Here is a 6032-nt window from a genome sequence, read left to right on the forward strand (position 1 = left end):
ACCTGTGACAGCACGTGCTGTCTGGCCCGAGACACTGCCTCCTGGGCTCAGCCTTGGCCTTGACGGGGCCCCTGTATCCCTAACCCTAAGTCTGTGATAGCGCCAGGTATCTGGCTTGTGACAGTGCCTAGTGCCTGGCCTGTGAGGCACTCCCAGTGCCCAGTGCAAGTTCCTTTATGAAGCCCTTCTCATGGCTCCCCTGGAGGTATGGAAACTGAGGCTCTGAGAGGGGGACGGCTAGTTCCTTGCTGTGACTGATTGAGCTGGAACTGAAGTTTTCCTTTTTCCCACTTTGCATTTTTTTTTTTTTTTTGTGGTACACGGGCCTCTCACCGCTGCGGCCTCTCCCGCTGCGGAGCACAGGCTCCGGACGCGCAGGCTCAGCGGCCATGGCCCACGGGCCCAGCCGCTCCGCGGCACACGGCATCCTCCCAGACCGGGGCACGAACCCGCGTCCCCTGCATCGGCAGGCGGACTCTCAACCACTGCGCCACCAGGGAAGCCCCCACTTTGCATTTTTAAGAGAACAGCTCATGGGTAGAGGCCAGGTGTTTTGGGCCTGGGAGGTGAATTCCTGAGAGGAAGCAGCTTGCAAGCCTGGGTCTTCATGAATCAGCAGAATAAATGACATTTTGGGACCCCTCTCCACCACTCCACTGAAGTCCCCACCCCAAGAATCCCCTGAGGGACTGTCCATGAGGACGGCTCACTCCTGCTCCGCACCGTTGCCAGTGTTGTCAAGATCATGGGTAATGAGACTGCTGCTCATTATGCTGCTAGAGGAGATGGACTGGGGCCAGCACTGTGGAAAACTTCGGAATCATTTAGCAAAGCAGAAAATGTGCCTACCTCACAACCTGCAGTTCCACTCCTGGTTGTGAGCCCTAGAAACATCATACACGTATGCAGGAGGAAAGACACATGAGACTGTTGGCAGCAGCACTGTTGGGTAGAGCCCCAACTAGAAACTACCCAGCTGCCATCAAAGGCAGGATGAATGCACGGAATACTCGAGCAATGAGAACAGACCACTACATGTAGTGACATGGGAATCTCATAAAACATATTGCTGAGTGAAAGAATTCAGACACCAAATGGTACATATTGCATGAAATTCAAAAACAGGCAACACAAACTATTTTTAGGGATACATGGTAGAAAATCAGATTTCCTACAATCAGATTTCCTCTGGGGGAAAGAGAGAGAAAGAGGGAGGGAGAGAGAGAAGAAAGAAAATCCAGAGAAGCAAAACTCTCTCTACTCTTCTGCCTTTGTGGAAAGTAATGTTTTGCGGGGGGAATGATGAACCAATAAAACCAAGATAATTGAATAAAGACCAAGCATATCCGTTATCACTGCCAACGTGAATACAAAGAAAAACCTCTACTTTTACAAGTCAGAGATTCTTATATTGGGTAGAAAAAAATCTACTCACATGCTACTCAATAGAGACTCACCTAAAACAAAGTGATATGAAGCAGTTGAAAGTAAAAGATGGGCAAAATTATATTAAGTATATGTAAGCAAAAATAGAAATGACAATATTAATCTCTAGAGATGTAATTCAGAACAAAAGCTTTAAACAGAAAAATAAAATTACTTTCTGTTGAAAAAAGATAAAAATTATAATGACTATGTAACATTAAAGCTGGTCATCAGTAACAACATCAAACAGTGATACACGAGAAATGGAAAAACTTCACTTGCAGTGGGAGAGTCTTCTCCAGCTTTGTCTATCTTTGAGGGATTGAACATCTATAAAAATCAACTGCACACTAGACTACTAAGAAAACCACAATAATTTCCCTATAAGTGGAACTAGTTTAGGCCACATATTTTACGATGATGCAATGAAACAAAGATTTAATAAGAATGAGTAAGTGAAATAAAACAAATGACTTGAAAATTTTAAAAATAAAGTTGGTTAACTTATTTCAAGGAAATAAAAACATTCTGTAAACTATTTAGAAAATACTAATAATTAGAGCAATGCATTAAAAAAACTTTTTGAGTGTGGTCAAGGCAAATCTATAACCTTAAAGGTATTTATTATCGAATAACAAAGAATGAAAATAAATGAATTAAATGTTCAAAGCAAGAAACTGTAAAAGGTACAAAATAACCCCAAGGAAAATCTGTAAGAAACATGTACAAAATATAAAATTATACCCTAACCAATTATTACAGCAGAGTTAGGAATGAACTCTACGATCTGGATCTTTGTAAAAAGAAATAATATTAAATAGGACAACGGGCATATTTTACACTGATAGGGTATAACCCATCAAGATGGTACAGCAGGCATGAACCTTGCACTCCTAACAACACAGCTTTCAAACATGAAGCAAGAATTGTTAGAACTGCAGGAAGAAATAGACAAACTCTGAATTCTCATGATAAACCGTTCAGGAATCAACAGATTTATAGATATAAAATATTTGAAGTGTTAGAGGATTTGAATAACACAATCAACAAGCCTGATCCAGTCAGTTCTAGCTAGAACTCTGTTTCAAAACACACACTTTTACTTCAAACGCACATGAAATATTCAATAAAACTGACCAAATACTAGGCACAAAGAAAACCTCAACACATTCCAGAATGTGGAAATAATTAAATCCATATTGATATAATTTTTAATAGAGAAAAAGGAGAAGCCCCTGTCCCTCCCCCAAACTATCCGTCAGAAGATTAAATAACACCCATATAGTACTCTTGGGTTAAGTAAGAAATACAGTGTGAAATAAAAAACAATATAGAATGAATGGCAATGAGGTCAGTACATATAAAATCCTGTGAAATACGGCCAAAGTGAGACTCACAGGAAATTTTATGGAATTAGTGAAAATATTAGAAATGAAAAAAGTCTATAATAATGAACTAAGCATACTACTCAAGAAGTTAGAAAAAGAACAATAAAGTAAATCTCCCCAAAGGAGAAGATTGAATTACTAAAGCTAAAAGAACTTTCATGAAATAAAATAAACAAAAAGAAGCATATTTGATCACTAAAATCAAAAGGTAGTTTGTACCATTTAGGAGTTGACAAGTAAGAGAAACTTCCACTCAAACAGGCTTAAAATTTCTGTCTCCTCTCTTCAGTGATGGTGGCTTCATTCTGAGTTGATCCCCTTATTGAAAAATGGTTGCCAGCATCCTTCTGCCTCCTCATCCACATTAAGAGAGACAGTATGGGGACTTCCCTGGTGGTGCAGTGGTTAAGAATCCGCCTGCCAATGCAGGGGACACGGGTTCGAGCCCTGGTCCGGGAAGATTCCCACATGCCGCGGAGCAACTAAGCCCGTGTGCCACAGCTACTGAGCCTGTATGCCTAGAGTTCACGCTCTGCAACAAGAGAAGCCACCGCAATGAGAAGCCCGCACACCACAAGGAAGAGTAGCCCCCGCTCACCACAACTAGAGAAAGCCCTCGTGCAACGAGGACCAAACGCAGCCAAAAATAAATAAATAAATAAAAATTTTAAAAAAAAGAGAGACAGTATGCATTTCTCTCCTCTAACCATACCTTATGCTTATTGGGATAACCTAACTGGGGTCAGGTGGCCGGGCACTGGACTATGCTAATTAGATCAAGCCAATGAGCCACCCACTTGGGAGCTGGGAGTGTGACAGCTTCTTCCTGAAGATGATGAGCAACATGGCAGACAGTGTGGACTAATGACTAGGACCTGTAGTAATATGAGGGAAGGATGGATACCATAAAGCTAACCAATAACAGTACATCAGGTGTTTTTTTGGAAAATACCTATGAAATAGACAAAAATTTGGCAATTTTAATCTTTAATAATTAGGAAACGTGAAAGAGTACACATGTAAATAATATTAAAAATAGGAAAGGAGCCATAGGTTCAAATTTTACGTATCAGTTAAAAATTTTAAAATCTAAGCTAAATTGATTTATTTTACTAAAATTAATGCAAAAAGAGGTGGGAAACCCAACTAAGCCAATAACTATGAAAGTTTTTTTTTTAAATAGTCAAAGATTTGTCACCTAAAAAAGGCATCAGGCCCAATAAGTTTTATGTGCACAATCTACCAAACGTAAGGAACAGATAATGCTGGTGTTATATAAACTGCTCTAGGGCACAGGAAAAGACTAGAAAGCTCCTCAACATGTTTTAAGATGCTAGCATAGCAATGGCACCAAGGGTGGAACAGAAAGGAAAATTGTAGGCCAATCCAATATTGGAACAAAAATTCTAAACAAAACGGAAGAAATTTAATCCAGAGTGTATTACAGGATTTACCTAAGAAATCTACTGGAGATCTAGTCATGTGTTTCACTAAGTAAACAAATTAAATAAGAATAATCATCTTAACAGTTCACAACTGTGTCACCTGGGCCCAAAACAGTGCCTGACACAGAGGAAATTCCAAGTATCTGGGGAATGAATGAAAGAATGAAGTCAGGGTCAGTACATGTACCCTCACCATTATTGCTACTATTTCATATTGTGCTGGAGTCTCCAGCAATGAGATAGCAAAGAAATAAATGGTGTGACTTTCAAAAAGGACAAGAGGGAGCTGTCACCATTTTAGGTGATGTGATTACCCCAAAATAAGCCAAGAGAATCAACTGAAAAACTACTGAATTTAATACACAGTTTTGCAAGATGACCAGGAATCAAGATCACTGTTTTTTTTTAAATCCATCAACAGCTTTAAAATACCTAATATGCAGAATTAGAAAAAGTGTAATGGGAAAAGATACCACCAATAACAGACATAATCAAAATCTGTAAACTACTTAGAAACAAACTCAATGGTTTTCCAGACATCCATGAATAGAAGAGCTGAATGAATAGAGACATATACCATATTCCTGGTTAGGAACTCAACACTGTAAAAATGACGGTTCTCCCCAAATTATTCTGTGTATTTAATTTCAGTTAAAATACCAATAACATTTTTAATGAAAACCGACAAACTGATTCTAAAGTTTATATGGAAGGCAAACTTTGTAGATTAGGCAATTTTTTTTTTTTAAAGAAGAGGAGAGCTTTTGCTACCATTTAACAAAACATAACATGAAGCTGATTGAAACAGTACAGCACTAGCCCAGGGACAGACAAACAGATTAGTGGGAAATAATAAAGGTTTCAAAACCACACCCACAAATATATTAGGATTTCATTATTATAAATGTGGACATTCAAATCAGCAGGAAAGGATGGACTCTATAAGAAATAATGTCAACCAAGTTGGTTCTCCAGTTGAAAACAGAGTTAGCGCCTGACTCACACTATATATAACAGAAATTTCAAAAGGATTACAGTTACACATAAAAAATAAATTTATCAAAATATTAAAAGAAATATGTGAAGATAGTTTTATAATCTGGAGATGGAGAAGGCCAAGTTAAGCAAGCCACAAAATCCATAAAGAAAGTAAACACTGACTGACTTCATTCAATAATAATTTTTAAAGTCTTTACAGGAAAATTACCCATATATTCCACATATTTGTAAAAGATAAGTGACAACAACTGGAGAAAATATTTGTAAAATAATTGACAAAAGCTTAATATTCAGAAAAGATAAAGACCTTCCATGAGAAAAAGATAAACAACCTAATTTCTAAAATAAGCATATGAACGGAGGATTTACTAGTGAAAAGGTAAACCTTTTTTTCAATAAACACATGAAAAGACATTTTTCCAATCAAGAAAATGCAAATTAAAACAGCAATGATATAACTTTCTACCACTGGATGGGCAAAATTTTTGAAGATTAATAATACCCATTTTAAGCAAAAAGGAGAAGCGTTCATTCTTGTATACGGTAGGTGTGAATGTATACTGGTTCAGCTTTTGGGAGGAGTAAATTATATTCATCCAAAATTACTAAATTTGTGTCTACTCTGATGGTCCTCCCCTGAATCCACTCCTAGGAAGACCGCTGCAGAAATGCTTCAGACTGTGCTCTCCCCCACCCCACCCCCGAGCACGCAGGAATATGCTCATGGCAGCACTGTCACAATGCCGACAAGTCAGAAACAGCCTAAAACCTGGTG

Source organism: Stenella coeruleoalba, assembly GCF_951394435.1.
Source record: "Stenella coeruleoalba genome assembly, chromosome: 10".
In the NCBI taxonomy this organism is placed as follows: domain Eukaryota; kingdom Metazoa; phylum Chordata; class Mammalia; order Artiodactyla; family Delphinidae; genus Stenella; species Stenella coeruleoalba.